Below are 16981 nucleotides of genomic sequence, written 5' to 3' on the forward strand. Positions count from 1 at the left end.
CATAAATTCAAATGACAAATGCACAGTGCTATTCAGAGACTCATTAATTTGCAATGGGTGCAGTGCTCATGACATATTAGTGCAAAATTCAAATGTCTTTGTAGCAATGTGAATTTAGTTGTGAGACCAAAGTCGCTAAAATGAAAATGTGTGGGGTTTTTTAGCAGTTTATTAAATTATGAACTGTGATGACTATATCCGTGCATCTTTTTAAGCAGATGAGGTCCAGCGTGCTCCAGCGGCAAATCGCATGGTTTGTGTTGATATTTTCCTGTCAGACAATTTCCAAGCAGCAGAGAAGATACCAGACTGTCTGCAGGGCTCAGCTGCAAACGGACTGAGAGCTCCCCCTTCTGGACAAATGACATTGCCACTCTAAAAGAAAACCCGGCCATTTATTGTCCTCCTTTTATATTTTTAACAGGTTTGATGCAAAGAATTTGAGTGAACACCAAAAGCCAAAAGACAAGAACTTGGAATCATTGATGGTGAGAATACGCAATAACTTTCTGCAAAATTCAGACAGTACCCCAATTAAAATTAGCCTTCTGTAATTTTGTGTGACGCTCCTCTAAGACCTCACTTGCAAGTATCTTTTAAAAATAATTGTCTGATTTATATATGCCAAGAATATGAGCAACAAAATAATGAAAATTGTCACATGTGTGTTGCTTCTACAATCTCAGGAACAAGCTTACATGACCACCTTCTATTATGTAAATAAAAAGCAGGCATATACATTGATGCTTTTTAAACAAAGCAGCCAAGTGTACATTGTGTTCAACTGGGTTGAAGGAAATGATGAGCAGAGACCAGGATCAAGACAGCTGGGTCATACCCATGCCACACAGGTGTGACGGTCTATTTCACATCAGAAATCCCCTGCCCACTTAACTTCAAGTTAGTCAAAACAGATATATTATTAGTATATGTTTTGAAAATTAGCATGCCTTCTGCATATGTAAAAAAAAGACTTCGATTAGTGCAATAATAGAACAAAGATGCTTAATTTGGTCTGTAATATTAGCATAATTTAAAAATACAAAATGTCAACACCCTTACTCTTGGTACTCAACAGACCCACATCCCAGTTGAGAGGATCTAAATACTCAGGTTCACATCTAATACTTGTTAAGACACGCATATTGCATTTTCACTGGAGGCTATGGCTTGCCAAACCATGTAACACACCTCTGATAAAAAACTGAAAAGCATCTCACCTTTTTCTTTTGGGAGAATAGAAAAGTAAAAAGTAAAAAAAATATACTCTTTAGCCTTTTAAGCTAAATCATCTCCATTGGACTACTACAAGTGTATGTTAACAGAGCCCTATGAAAATTATTTTATCACTTTAAATTACATAATGTAAAGAGTTAGAGCATCCTACTTGTGCTTATAGACTTAATTATCTACTTTCTAAGCATTGATTTATGATGAATTTGTGATGAGGGCTTTCCAATGAAAGCTGTGTACTTTTATATTATATTTTATAATATCATTCATGCTGTGTGTCATTTTCAACAATTAAAAGTAAGACACTTGTAATCTATCCTACTTACTTGCAATTGAATTGGTCTTGAGTTATTTAGCAGGCTCATTTTATTTTATAGTAACTGCTACAACAAAGATATGGAGTTAATGAGGATTGAGAAGGATCACTGTACATTAAACATGTGGAAGTAATATGGAACTGAGCAAGATCAGATTTATCACCAAAGCCATATGTCTAAGCATTGCTTTCCCCTAATGAATTCTCTTTCACCAAGTAATGAGAATCCTAGACTCACAGAATGTCAGAATTGGAAGGGCCACTGTTGGTCATCTCTCCTTCCCTGGATGCAGAAACCAGAGGCTCAAAACAGTCCGACAAATTTATCAAGATCTAAAGGCTAGAAAGCAGCAGAACTGAGGCTGGAACCCTGTGCTCTAGAATCCCTTTTCAAACGTTAGCACACAACAGAATGACCTGAGAAGCTTGTGAAAAGAGACTCATGGCCCAATTCCCAGAGTTCTTGATTCTGTATCTCTGAAGCAGGGCCCCAGAATTTACATCTCTAGCAAGTTCCAGCTGATGCTGTTCTTACTAGCTCTGGTACCTCACTTTGAAAACTATTGATCTAGCCGGGCATGATGGCACATGCTTGTATTCCCAGTGCTTGGGGAGGCTGAGACAGGAGGATTTCACAGGTTTGAAGCCAGTCTCACTTACTTAGTGAGACTCTCAGCAACTTAGTGAGACCCTGTTTTTAAAGAAAAAAGAAAAAAGAAAAAGAAAAAGAAAACTATTGATCTCTAAACCAGTTTTTGAAAAACTCTTCATATTCCTTTTCTAATAACTTTTCTCTTGATGAACAAAGCAAACTTAAGTCAATACTTAACCCATTACTTCAGTCTCACCTCTCTAAGAGAGGGCTGGGATAATTTCTATATTGTGATAAGTCTGGAATGGTGTAGACAGACAAAAATTAAAAACCAGGACACCCAGACATTTAGGAGCACCACACATCATGTTCTCTGAATTTCAGTTTTCCTAAATCATAATAGAATCTGGTTAGAAACCAAGTACAGAGAAGATGGCCTTATCCTCCTCTGTCTTTCCTTACTAGCTATCAATATTTAGACTAATACTCCTGTTGACCTACTTTTCAGTCTCTGAGATCACCATTTGTAAACTCAATGAATCAACCAGGTGTGGTGGTCCACACTTGTAATCCCAGCACTTGGGAGGCTGAGACAAGAGAATTGCACAGGTTCAAAGCCAGCCTCAGCTACTTAGTGAGGTTCTCAGCAACTTAGTGAGACCCTGCTTCCAAATAAAGCATAAAAATAGGTCTGGAAGTATAGTCCAGAAGTAGAAAAGCCCCTGGGTTCTACCCCAGTACCACAAGAAAAAAAAAACTAATAAATCAAAGTGCAACTCATGATTACCTATATAGCACTCACAAATGCAGGCCCAAAGAACAGGAAGGAAAGAGCTCCTGTGTAAGTGGACTGGAGCTCACCTGTGCTTGAAATATAGGTTCAGAAGAACAGAAGTGTATTAAAGAGTGCTTTACCAAGGCACGAGCTGGTTTAAGACCAAAAAGCAGAATTCAACACGCCTGCTTAACTATGTGATCTCACAACTGTAATATGATTATTTTGCTTTTTTTTAATTTGGAGAATGACTGTGATAAAATAATTACTAAAATACAAAATATATTTTTATTGTTTTCAATCATGTTAGTTAAAAGAATAAATATTATTGGTGTTGAAAAAGATTTTGTAGGGGTTTTGCCCATTTTACTTAACCATAATTAATCTTTTTATAAGATTTTTCAGTAAATTTTCATTTATCACTTTTCCAGCAAAATTTGATGTCACAGAATAGACTTGATCCCAATTCATGCCATAAATAAATTTCTTCTGAGCATTAAGAGTGATTTCCAAATAATATCTCTGTTCCTGAGGTTTTGTGTTTTTTAGTGAGGTTTTACATTAAGATCTGATTTGACATACTGATTCAGCTTTCAAAAATAACCTTTTCATTTAAAAATAATTTTCAAATATACATTGCTTCCAAGCAAATTTTCCTGAACTTTGCTTTTCAACTATTTACAATTGTCCCCATTATTTAGATAAGCCAACCAAGTGGAGGAAAAATCAACCGATCGTGATTAGAGCTGTATCCAGAGTGCCCCAGAGTGCCCTGAGAGTCTTCCAGGCCTGCTCTGACGATCTGGGTTCTTGCTATTTCCCTGGGCCTCCCAGTAATGGGCTCCTAATCCCCAAATCTGTTCTCATCTCTGTATGTTTCCTTCTCTTTTCTTGTTCACTTTTGGACAAACTAGGTCTTCTCTCTCACACAAACCTTAAATTGCTTAACATTTCTGAATTGTAGCAAAAGGTTGATTTTGCTTCATCTAAACTCAATTATTTAGTGTTTCAATCATCATTATAAAAAAAAATATCGTGAGTGACAATAATTCCAACAACAAGAAATTATTTTATTCAGAAGGGAATAAAATGAGATTCTATGAGAATATGATTCTTCTTTACAGGATACTTGGCTCGTTAGGGGAAAAAAAAGCCCTTGAATTTATTTTTTAAAAATTATTAAGCATGAGCAAATATTGTAACTCAGGTTATTTGGCAAGTTATGTTAATGTAAATGGCTAAAAGCTAGCCTCCTGTGAATACTGCAGCAGATAAAACAATAGTCTATTAATTCAGATTATCTGCTCTACAATTGCATTTTTATACCTTTCATTTCAAAATATATACAAATATCCTATTTTTATCCACGAGTAAAAATAAAGCTAGATATTTTCTGGCATATTAAGTAAGCCTGCTCTACCTGTTTCTAAAATTCTCTCTATAATTTTAAGACAGTTATCTTACTCAGACTACAGAAATGCAAAGGCAATAAAAATGAATATGGTTTGTCTCCTGGAAGAATCCTTATTAACAAATATGTGAAGATTCTCTGTACAATTTAATATTCTGTATCCATACACAAAATTTTACAAAGGATTATATTTTGTGTGTAATCAATTAGTAAATTTGATTTTAGAAAGAAATTAGTAAAATATGCATATTGCAAATGAAGACATTACAGGTTCCTATCTGCCATTTACAGTAAGATCTTATATTTCAGAGCTTAATAATGAACCTCTCTGGGGAAGATTTAATAAAGCAGGTGCTCTGGTATTGCAAGCCGTTTGCTTTTCTGTCTCTCCTTTTTTCCTATCCCCATGGGGGGGAAAAATCTCAGTAAGATCCATGACCCTGTTTCAAGAATAAATCTAATCTAGTCTGGACTGTATACCACCTAAACAGATCCAGATCTCTAACCAAACCCACTCTTCATTACTGAGTTTATGAAGTACAACATGCCCTGTGAAATTATGGGTTGGAGCATTCTCTATCTGTCCTTACCACAAGAAGCACAAAACCAGCTTAGAGTAACTGGAAATTGCACAGTGTCTCAGATTTGAAGAAATACAAGTTATGTGGGGGATGTGGAAGGGGGGGGTGGGGAGAGTTCCTGACTGTTCTTTTCTCCTGCAGAACACTGAATGTCTAAAACATGTTCAATCCTGTTAATGCTTGTCAAATATTTCACAGTTCAGCTTTGTTCACATTTTTTTTACTAACTATGAAAAATCAATTTTGTGGGATTCAGATTCACAGAGATGGAAGCACTTGGAAGAGACCTTAAATAACCTTGTTCTACCAAGTCTATAGGTGAAAAACTGGATCCTACGGAAGTGAAGGGATTTGTCCATGATTTTGCAAGGAGTCTAACTTGGAACCCAAGCCTGTAAATGCCCCTTCCCGTTGCTACTTTTTTTCTTTCATAATTAAACAATTTAGAGAGGCTATACAATGTGATTTTACAATTAAAATAAAGCACTCATATCCAGGGTTATGTACAATTTCACTTGTACAGAGTTTCACTTGGTATTTTGTCATTACAGTCAAATAGTATCATTATCTTTCAATTACAGAGATCAATTTTAGTTCATTAGCAAAATAAAATGCTTGCAGAAAGTCCACACAAATTCTTCAAAGCTGCAATCTCCTACATGTCAGAATTGAAATACATTTCATAAAAAAACAAAATGTGACAAAAGTCCTTGAGGTTAAACCACAGCTGTGCAAGACGACTGCCCTGCATGATCGTAGATCTGCTAAAAAGGCATAATTCAAAGTTCTGTAAAAGAAAATGTGTGTCATTGCCAACTAATAATTGCTGTTTCCCGTTTCTTGAGCATTGCAGCTTTTCTAAGAGAGATTTGAGTCATAGGATATTGTAACACAAATGAAGCATTATGACGGTATATTTGAGCTTAGATAATATAGAGACTGCATAATGGGAAGACTAGTTAATGTTTAAACCTTACAAGAGGATTACTATCTATAAGCAAAACAGTGGCCCAAACAATATAGCTATTGGAGATGATAGCAACTTTCTTCAGCTTTTTAAACTGAAAACTTTAATTGCTACCCAGATAAATCCCAGCCAGCAAAGCGAAACAATAGACAAGAGTCAGCAAAGTCATCAAGTTTACATGGATGTTAATATATTCTTTAAAAAAAACACACACACAGTGCTTTATATCCTGGAACAAAATATTTATAAAAAACACTTACTTATATATAAAATGCTTATATAATATACATATATATATATATATATATATATGCTTATATATAATGTTTTTGTGGTACCAGGGATGGAACCCGGGAGCATTGTGCCTCTGAGCTACAACCCCAGCCCTATTTTTTAGTCTTTCTTTTCTTTTAAACAGGGTCTCACTGAATTGTGAAGGGTCTCGCTAAGTAGCTGAGGCTGTCCACGAACCACGATCTTCCGGTCTTGCCTCCTGAATGTTGGGATTATAAGCGTGCACCACCACTCCCAGCCTGTTGATCTTTAATGTGTACAATTATTGTGAAGTCGTCATATTAGAATTTTTAAGATGGTATGGAGATTTCATTGTTGAAGTTTTACTGTATATGAGCCAAAAGTATGATCTTTGGTTTTCCAACATATTCTAGTTGTATTTTTTTTCTAAAGAAAGAACTGTCCTGTCCATACAAAATTACAGCCACATTAATCACAACTAGTAATGCTCATGGTATAAATCAGGTTTGCAAAAAAAAAAAAAATGAGGTTTAGGGCTGGAATGTAGCTCAGTGTCAAAGCATTTGCCTTTCAAATGTAACCCCCTGGATTCAATCCTCAGTACCAAAAAAGATCTCCCCAAAATGGGGCTTATTTTTCCTACAGATAAGGTCAGAAATTTAAAAAAAATGAAGGGTTTTAAATTATACTTCCATATATCAGCTCTTTTCAATATGAATACATTCCTCATAAATTAGGTTATACAACTTAATATATCTCATTCTTCTTTGTAATTATATGTTTCATGAGACACAATTCCTGAAATTCTCAATTACTAGAAATTCAAGAAGCTTATCTTGTTAAACGGCTTGCTAATAGAGTGGGAAGATTAGGAAAGTCCTTCTGTGTCATACTGGACAAAGGGCAGAAGTAGTCAGGGAGCCTCGACAGTAGGTAAAGCAGGCAGCAGCTGAGACAGAATTGGGAATGCCAGGAGAGCCGTTGAGTGAGCATGAAGGCAGGCCCGGGGAAAAATCTAGAGAACTGAAGTAGATGAAGCCCAATAAACAAGGATCCCTAAAAACATACTGAGGCCAAGCCTGTCCCCGAGAGCAAAGTCCCAGGGAAGAAGCTACATCTAATTGTTTAATGGGAGGAAAGGGTAAACAGGTAATTGCAGGCATCTCAATAAGTAGATGCTATAACAAATCTGGGCCCAGCAATGGAGGCTCCAAGGAGAACTATGTGCATGATTAAAAAGATGCGGCACTGAACAGCACTGGGGCGCTGATTGTGGCTGAGAAGCTACAGGCATCCTCCTTTAAAGGCCATCTGGGTCAACCCCAGGAAAGTTCACTGCTGCACAGACTAGCAGACAGAAGGCCAGAGCTCACCTGTAGCAGAACATGGCAGTGCAAGGCCAACCAGGAGCAGTCAAGGCACACAGCTGATGCAGGCTCATCCGCACCACGAGAACTGCTAGAGAAGGGCTTCCTTTTATTTTGCAAAATCTCTAAAATTCCTGGATGATCCTAGAAATTGGTTGACCCCCCAATCTATGAAATCCTGCACTCCTGACTGGTCTGGCATGAGGAGGCTTTAGCCAGTTTCAATTTAACCTAGCAGGGTAAGAGCTATGTGACTGTCCTTGCCTGCAGAGAGCCTGGGGATTGCTTTATCCCAGCTATACAAATACTGTACTGTGTTGCTGTCTCTTCTGTTTTAAAAATACTGCTACTGCTACGTGTGCAGGGGAAGCTGAAAACCCCACAGCACAACTCTCAATTGGTTTTTCATTTTTTTACTTGCAAACCTAGTCATTTGGATTATAGTATTTACCACTAAAGCCTTTACATAGAAAACCTAGCCTCGTTCATACTTTTGATCGCATACTTTATTCCATAAATGAATCTGCATTGTCAGGGATGCTGATGGTCAAGTCGTCCTGGCTGCCATTGCTTCTTAGACATTTTCAGCACTGCCCTGTGGTGACATGGTCTGTTGCCCAGCATTGCCCAGCATTATCTTGAACAGCCTAGATATTCCATTTAAGGGCATGAGCCAAGAAAAGAAAACTTCTTTTAAGATTATTTTAATTTCTCAAATGACACATTTATGCATTTGCATTAAACTGCAAACATTACAAAGAACTCTAAAGTCTCAGTTAATCATCACCCTAATCCAAACCCAAATTAGCTCCCAAGAGGGAAGCACTGTTACCAATTACTAATGTATTCTTCTAAACTATTTCCTATGCATTTACAAAGGTATAAAGAATAAATGAATAATTACCTTCCTCTATATAATAAGTACATGAGGATATAGCATTATTTGTGCTTACGTGAACAAAGATATATTTTAATTCTAGAAAATTATTCTGAGGAAAATAAAACATTTTCCTGGAACACATGGTCTAGAAGTTAGTGCTAAATTTTGCTTTTGAAATTTTGTGTGCATGTCAGTCTCTACCACTTTAAGCTCCATCACAATATATGATTACAACGCACCAATAAAAAAGTACATGATAGCAGAAGCGTCTCCTGCCTAAGGAGGAAAAATCCACTTCATTCATGTCCTTTTTAGCCCACTGACAAATAGCATATATTTAGCCTCAGGCTTATCAAAAAGAAATGCAGCAATGTTGTTGACCCAAATAATCTATTGGAAACTTTTTACCTGATGAACCTTAAAGCACGTTTGGAGATGAAATCCTATTTTAGCCTGGCAACCCATTTTTCTCACCTTTACTGTCATTGCTTGTTATGTTTACAAAACACACACATACAATACACATATACACACAAACACACACACACATATCCAACACATAGCCATTGTACATAGATGCATGTAAAAATTAAGCCCTTCACTTTTCTTCCCATGGGGTAAGAGATAAAAACAGGAAAGTCAATATTCTGGGGCTATTTACATAGATGATAGATGATGGATAGATAGATAGATAGATAGATAGATAGATAGATGATAGATACATAGATTTTTTCCCCCTTAGAGGTTACTTGATAGAGGATGAGTGTATATACTTTAAATAATTGGTCAGTTTTCCTAAGACATCAGAGACTTAACTTTTTCCAATGCTAAGGTTTGAGGGCTATTCCATTAGATGTTTGATTTGAAATGAAAAGGTTTAAATAAATGCTTGGAAGTATAGTGGATGGCAGTATTTAGCAATCTTGTTTTCTTTACATAATGTAACACACTAATGGACTACATTTTTCTTTGCTTTTTGCTGTTAACTTTGAAAATAAGCAAGTTACTGTCCAAATCAGAGCCAAAAACACCACAGGGTTTCTGGCTGCGAAGGGACACTTCATGCACAAATGTGGGAAAGGAAAAAGTTGATAAACAGCCAGTTGGGAAGTGTGAAGAGATTATTTTTATTTCATGGTGTTTTCAGTGTGTAGTATTTCAGATGTTCAAAAATATATCACTGTGCCTGGAAGTTTACAATACCCATAGTGAATATTACCCAATGTAGTATAATATAAAATACTTACAATGAAGATTCCGTCTGTCTGTCTGTCTCTCTCTTTTTCATTCTCTCTACTCCAAAATAGTAGTGTTAAAATGCAGTTTTACCAAAGTCCACCTTGGGCACATTGAAATGTTAATGAATGGGTCTATGAGATGTGGTTCCTAAAAAGGTAACACTATTGCTATCCTCTCTTCTTGTTATTTTTATTTCTTCTCCAGTCAAAAACGTCTGCTACTTCAGGGTGATTTTCCCTTGCTAACCATCCTCTTTCCAACAATGCACACCAAAGTATTATGTTCAGACCTCAAGGTTTACAATGATAGTGTTTGAGCAATACTGGGAAAAAGAAAACTTAGAACAGATTACAATCTGCATTTCATTGTTGATCCTGCAGAGTTAAAATACATAAATGTGCATGTGCATGTGAACACACAAGCACACATTCGAACTACTCTGAAAGCATAAAACATAATGGTGAGATCAAGGTTCGAAGCTGCAACTCAGCAAGGTTTCTAGTGTGTGACATACATTTTCTTCTCCATGAGACATTGCCTTTGCCAGTCTTGCTGATTAGTTCATGCCTCAACATCATTGCCTCTAATATATTATTATAGACTGTGCTAGTTTTATCACACAGGAAACATTTGGAATTTAATAAAACAAAATTGGAATTATCTTACTTTTTTTTTGGTGGTACTGGGGGTGGAACCCAGAAGCTTTCTACCTCCGGGTTATACTCCCAGACCTATTTTTTATATTTTATTTGGAAACAGGGTCTCACTAAGTATCCGAGGCTGGCTTCGAACCTGTGTGATCCTCCTGTCTCAGCCTCCTAAGCACAGGGATTACAAGCATGAGCCATCATGCCCAACTTGGAATTGTCTTACTTTATCAATACAGGTGTGTCATTGGAGAGCATAATGCCACAATAATGAAAAGAAAAAATATTCAATCTTTTCTTAGTAAAGAACACAGTGAAGAATACTTCCTTTCAATGTCCTTGTATAAAAAAATACGGCAATATAAACAACTGAACCTTGTATCAATATAATTATAAATTGTGTTTTGCTGGGCATGCTGGAGCACGCTTGTAATCTCAGTACTTGAAAGGCTGAGCCAGGAGGATCACAGGTTCGCGGTCAATCTCAGCTACTTAGTGAGGCCCTCTGCAACTTAGTGAGACCCTGTTTTAAAATAAAGAATAAGGGACTTCCGGGAAGATGGCGACTGAGAAAAGCAGGGCTTAAGAGCCCCGCTAACAACCAATCTCCATTACCACAAAATCAGCACCTTTCATAGCCAGAAAACACCATCACCAGAGAAATAAAAAAATCACCAGGCTCCAGAGAGAAAGCGGACTGAGAACAGAGCCACAGACGCGGCAGCAGCACTTTACTGCCAGCGGCAGCGGGGAGTTCCCCAGACGGCTACAGCAAGCCGAGGTGAGCCGCTGCGGAATAGCCAGGCGGGATTTCTCGGCTCAGAGAGCATCTAAAGCTCCCAGTGGCTGAGCTCAGCACACGCTGCAGGGATTCAGAGTGGAAATCAAAACCAAGAAGAAAAACACCAGCCCCACGGCCGAGGGTGTAGCAGCGGCGCCATATTGCCACCGGCGGCAGCAGCAGCGAATTCAGCGAAGCCAGTACAGCTACATCTGCGTACTCAAGAACAGTGAGTCAAATTGCGGGCCACAGAGGAGAAATCCCAGTACTGTACTCCCTGGGACTTGACCCAGTGGGGGAGGGGCGGTGGCAGAGATATCACACCATAGGAAAACATGCAACCTGACACCCCCCACAGTCTAAAGCAGCCTCTATCGACTCTCTGGGTCGGAGACTCTGTGATACAACCCAGTAAAGGAGTAGTGGGGTCTGAGATACTACTGACTCAAGATCCAGAACACCTTAAATGAAGTCATATTGACCCAAGGGAAGAACCCAGAGAAGGCACAAACTTCCAAAATCATGGGAAAGAGGAATAATACTGGAGCAATGAATGCCCACAACATCAGAACTCGATAAAACAGAAAATCAGAGATTTCTAGAAGATCAAATCAGGAAAATAACTGTAGAAATAATAGAGGTACTTCGAAAAGAACTCAGAGAGAGCCAAAAGAAGATAAAGGATGCAATTAATGAAGTAAAGGCCTCAATTCAAATCACAAACAACCGATTAGAACACATGGAGAACAGAATCTCGCTCTTAGAAGATGATCATTCCAAAAATGAACGCATAGTTTCTAATCTAGAAAAAAATATCCGACAGCAGGAATCTGATATTGAAGAAATATGGGCCCATTTTAAGAGAGCTAACCTAAGAATAATTGGAATAGAGGAGGGAAAAGAAAGTGAAACCAAAGGGATCAACAATCTCTTCAAGGAAGTAATAGCAGAAAATTTTCCAGACATAAAGCAAGAGGTTGATACACAGGTCCAGGAAACTTATAGAACTCCCTTTAGACAGGATCAGAGAAGAGGATCCCCACGCCACATAATTGTCAAAATGACCAATGTGGAAGCCAAGCAGAGAATCTTAAAGGCAACAAAAGCAAAGGGCCAAGTGACATTCAATGGCAAACCAATTAGAATCACTCCAGACTTCCCAAACCAAGTTATGAGAGCCAGAAGAGCTTGGAGTAACATATTCCCAATTCTGAAAGAAAACAACTTCCAGCCACAAATTTCCTACCCAGCAAAACTTTCTATCAAATTAGATGGAGAAATAAGAAGCTTCCATGACAAACAGAAACTGAAGGAATTTATGTCTTCAAAACCAGCACTAGAGAAAATACTCAAAGAGATTAACTACAAAGAAGAAATAGGTAACACACACCAGAACTAGAGAAACAAGATTTTCCATCCAACAGACAACTAAGATTGGTTATCTGTGGAGATTCATTATTTATGTTAGTCTTTTACCTATCTCTAAAGGGTATTGTTTGCCTTTATTGTTGTTAATTTTTAGGATTTCTAGTTGGAATATTAATATACCTTCAGATATAGCATTTGTGAAATATTTTATCCCATTCTATTAGTAACTGTTAACTCCGTTTACATTGTCTTTGGATATACAATATTTTTTAGGGAGTTTGTATACTCTTCTGTTGCCTGTGCCATTGAAATCATATCCAAGAAATCACTGCGAATTTCAATGTTGTGAGGTTTTATGACCCAGATTTTCTCCTAAAAGTTTATAGTCTTAAGATTTATATTTAGGTCTTTTATCTATTTTGAGTTAATATTTGTATATGGGATTAGGTAAGGGTCCAACTTTATTCTTTTCCATGTAATTATTATGTTTCAACAATATTTAGTTAAAATATTATTATTTCTACCACCAAATGTTCGTGGAAACCTTGTCAAAAATAACTTGACAATATAGGGAGGAATTTAGCTCTAGGCTTTTATTTAACTCCAATAGTTTATATATCTGCCTTTAGAACAGTACTACACTGTTTCAATTATTGTAGCTTTATATGGTTTGAAATCAGAAAATATATATCTTCTAGCTTTGTTCTTTTTCAAGATCGTTTTGGGTATCTAGAGTCCATATTCCATATTAGGATAGATTTTTTTTCTGAAAAATAAATATATAAATATATGATAGTTTCACCTAAAAAATAGAAAAAAAAATATTCTCTGGTAAGAAAGAAAGTAAAAAGAAATATTGAAATGTTATCTTTAAGTCATCAAAAGCTTGGTATCAGTCAAATGAAACTGTTATGTGAGATTATCATTTTTAAGTTTTGATAAATTGCTATAATACTAGATGTCAACCACTAAGCCAAGCATGGGAGGGAGGGATGGGGAGATAATTGGGTGGGGATCGGGTGGGGGCTGACTGGGCGATGTGTGCATGTATGTCTACAAAAGTTTGTATCCCACTATGATGTATAAATACAGTGCACCAATAAAAAAAAGGAAAAAAAAGAATAAATAATAGGGCTAGGAGTGTAATTCAGAGGTAGAATGCCCCTAGGTACAATCTCAAGTGCTGCAAAATAAATAAATAAATAAAAAGCTGTATTTTTATTGTGTTCCAATATTTTGTATATATCTACCACCAAAATTCCCCCATAAAACAGTCACTTTGAATTTAGCAAAGAAGTTATCATATATGAGAACAAAATAAATAAAAAGTTGTAGAATGTACATTCAGAAGGGAAGAGAAAGTTATTTGAAGCTACAAAACTATTTAAAACCACCATCTAATCATAGTGGATGCTAATTACATGGGTAACTCCACTAGGTAATCTGTGCCTGTTCATTAGTCAGAAATTTAAAAAAAAAAAAAACTCAGGATATATCTTGTTTCTTGGACCTACCATCAAAAGAAACCAAAGTAAATTATGGTACTCACAGATTAATTTTGGAAACTAGTCAACCCTCTGTTTAAACTTCTCAAATAATATTGGTAAAATAGAATCATAGATCCCTCTCTGTTAGCTTTCCAACGACTTTTCTGTGGCTTTTCTGTTCTTATGCAAAAATGGAGAATATTTCTATGTAGTAAATAAACCATTTCATGGAGAAAAATAAATTTGATAACATAAAGATGAGAATAAAGCTTCTAAAGGGAGGAAGAAATGTATTGAAATCATATGTTTTATGGTAGTTTCATTTTTATATTTATAGCTTCTTATCAAAAAAACAAGAAAATATCCAAGCACAGTGGCTCACTTCTGTAATCACAGTACCTGGAGAGGCTAAGATGGGAGGATTGAAGGTTCAAAGACAATCTCAGCAACTTAACGAGAATCTGTTTTAAAATTTTAAAAAGTTTTAAAAGTTGGAGGCAAAGCTCAGAGATATAATTTTCCTGGGTTCACTACCCAGTAACCCTAAAATAATTACAATGGTGACTTTTACGATATTTGAATTTTATTTCAAAAACAAATAATGCCTATTTCAGCCCAGGTGACTTGGCTCAAAAATCTTCAGGATCACAATGCCTGACTCTAGAGAACTGGGGACCTGGCAGATGATCCTCACAGCAATACAAAAAGGTATGCTGTTTTCAAATTGGGTAAAGTTCCTGAAGCAGAACTTCATTCCCAAATCTGCTCTTTGAAAATGAAGCAGTTATGGTCCTATAAAAAGCACTCATATTGCCCTTTTTTTTGGTATTTTTATTTATGCATTGTAATGATAACATCATAATGAGGTTCATAATAATATAAACATATGTGCACAAAGTGGTTGGTGTATTGCCCCAAGTCCCAACCACTTTCCCTCCTCTTTCCCGCACATGTTATTGAGATTGGTATTGATAATTTCATATATGTACACAGCATTACTGAACTGTTTCTTTCATCTAATCTCCTCATCCCTGCCTTTCTTTCTTAATCCCCTTCTACTCTTTAACAGGAATATCTCATTTGTCTAAAGTCCTCTTTATTTTCCAATTTCTCTCTAGTTTTCACATATGAGAGAAAAACACAACCCTTGACTTTCTGAAACTAGCTAATTTCACTTAACATAATACTCTCTAATTCCATCCATTTTCTTGCAAATGACATACTTTTGTTCTTTTTTTGGCTGAGTCAAATTTTATTGTGTGTATATACCATAGATTCATTATCCATTCATCTATTGGCAGACACCTAGCCTGGTTCCATAATTTGACTATTGTGAATAGTTACTACTATAAACATGGATAAAAATATATTATGTTAATTTTCTGATTTCAATTCCTTTGGAAAGATGCCAATGAGTACTATAGTGTTATTTATTATTCATTTCAACAGTATGAATTTTTAAAGACCTGGATATTAGAACATTTTTTCCAACTTCAAGACTTTCTACCTGTTAGCTACTTAGCCATTTGGTAAGAGAAAATTTGCGAAGAAAATTGTAATTTGGCTTCCTTATAATATAGCTGTACATCCAAATTCCTGGAAGTGTTAGAGTTTACATCTATAGCCTAGTGTATAATATATATACATTGCAGTACTGGGCATTGAACCCAGGGGCATTCTACCTCTGAGCTACACACCAGATCTATTTTTTTTTTATTCTTTATTTTGATACAGGGTCTCACTGAGTTAAAAAGGGCCTCACTAAGGAGTTGAGGTTGTTCGTGAACCACGATCCTCCTCTCTCAGCCTTCTAAATACTGGGATTACAAGTGTGCACCACCATGTCTGTCTTGTAGCCTAGTAAAATTATTAATACTATGTCTCCCACTCCCAAATATATCCAGGTTGGATAACAAACCTCAAGGTCTCCTCACTTCAGAGTGATCAATGTTAAGCTTTTATATCTGATCTATCCAGCAGGAAGCTTTTTTGGGCCAGTTTTAATCACATTCTATGGCAAGCTATATGTGATTCATCTTAATTCATCCATTTTGTATATGCACCCATGAATATTTGTACATGTTTCATTTTATGATCTTTTCTCTTATTATTCCTCATATCCTATGGTAGAGCTAATCATTTTTGAGAACAAAAATGTCAGAAATAGGTGGCTTATTGAATGATGCCACACCAAACTTTTCTATAGGAGATACTTAAAAATAAATAAATTTGACACTGGATGCCTGAGTTCAGGGTGGAGAGCACAGAGGCCCGAGGGCATGCAAGCCCTCCAGAGACCCTGCAGCAGGACCAGATAACCACTTGAGTTACTCAGTACTTGGCAGAACACCCAGAGAAGCTGCAGGACACTGTAGACTAGTCCAATTAGAACCTCCAGAGACACAGTAAAGGTGCTCAAAGTACTGTACTTGCACAGGGTCATAGGAAATCTCTCCAATGCTACACTGGGCATCTTCCATCCATGCGGATAGGGAAGCACAGGTGCAATGCAGGTAGGGGAGTTCAGGCCTGAACCCAGGGTGGAGAGTGCAGAGTCCCAAGGGCACAGACCACAGGCTAGAAAAACACAGAACCCTGGACTTACATGGAACTCATTAACAGTGACACCCGACACCCTGACACCTAAACACAAAGCTGTCAAAAGTGAGAGGGCAGGGCATGGTGGCGCATGCTTGTAATCCTCGCGCTTGGGAGGCAGAGACAGGAGGATCACGTAGGTTCGAAGTCAGCCTCACTGGCTTAAGAAACCCTGTCTCCAAATAAAAATATAAAATAGGTCTGGGAGTGTAGCCTGAAGATAGAAGGGTTTCCAGGAACCCCAGTACCACCACCAAAAAAAAAAAAAAAAAAGGTTAGAGAGGGGCACAAAAGCTGACAATATGGTACAGGACAAATAAGAGACATTGTAATGTACTCCAGAATCTACCACAGTGATCAGACATACAGATATTCTATAGTCCCAGCCCTATATTTGTAAATTAGTAGGGCTGTTGGGTTTTTTTCTATCTTCTAGTTGGGTTTTTTGTTTGTTTGTTTGTTTGTTTGTTTGGCTTTGTTGTCT

The sequence above is a fragment of the Muscardinus avellanarius genome (assembly GCF_963383645.1).
Source record: "Muscardinus avellanarius genome assembly, chromosome: 1".
Classification (NCBI taxonomy): domain Eukaryota; kingdom Metazoa; phylum Chordata; class Mammalia; order Rodentia; family Gliridae; genus Muscardinus; species Muscardinus avellanarius.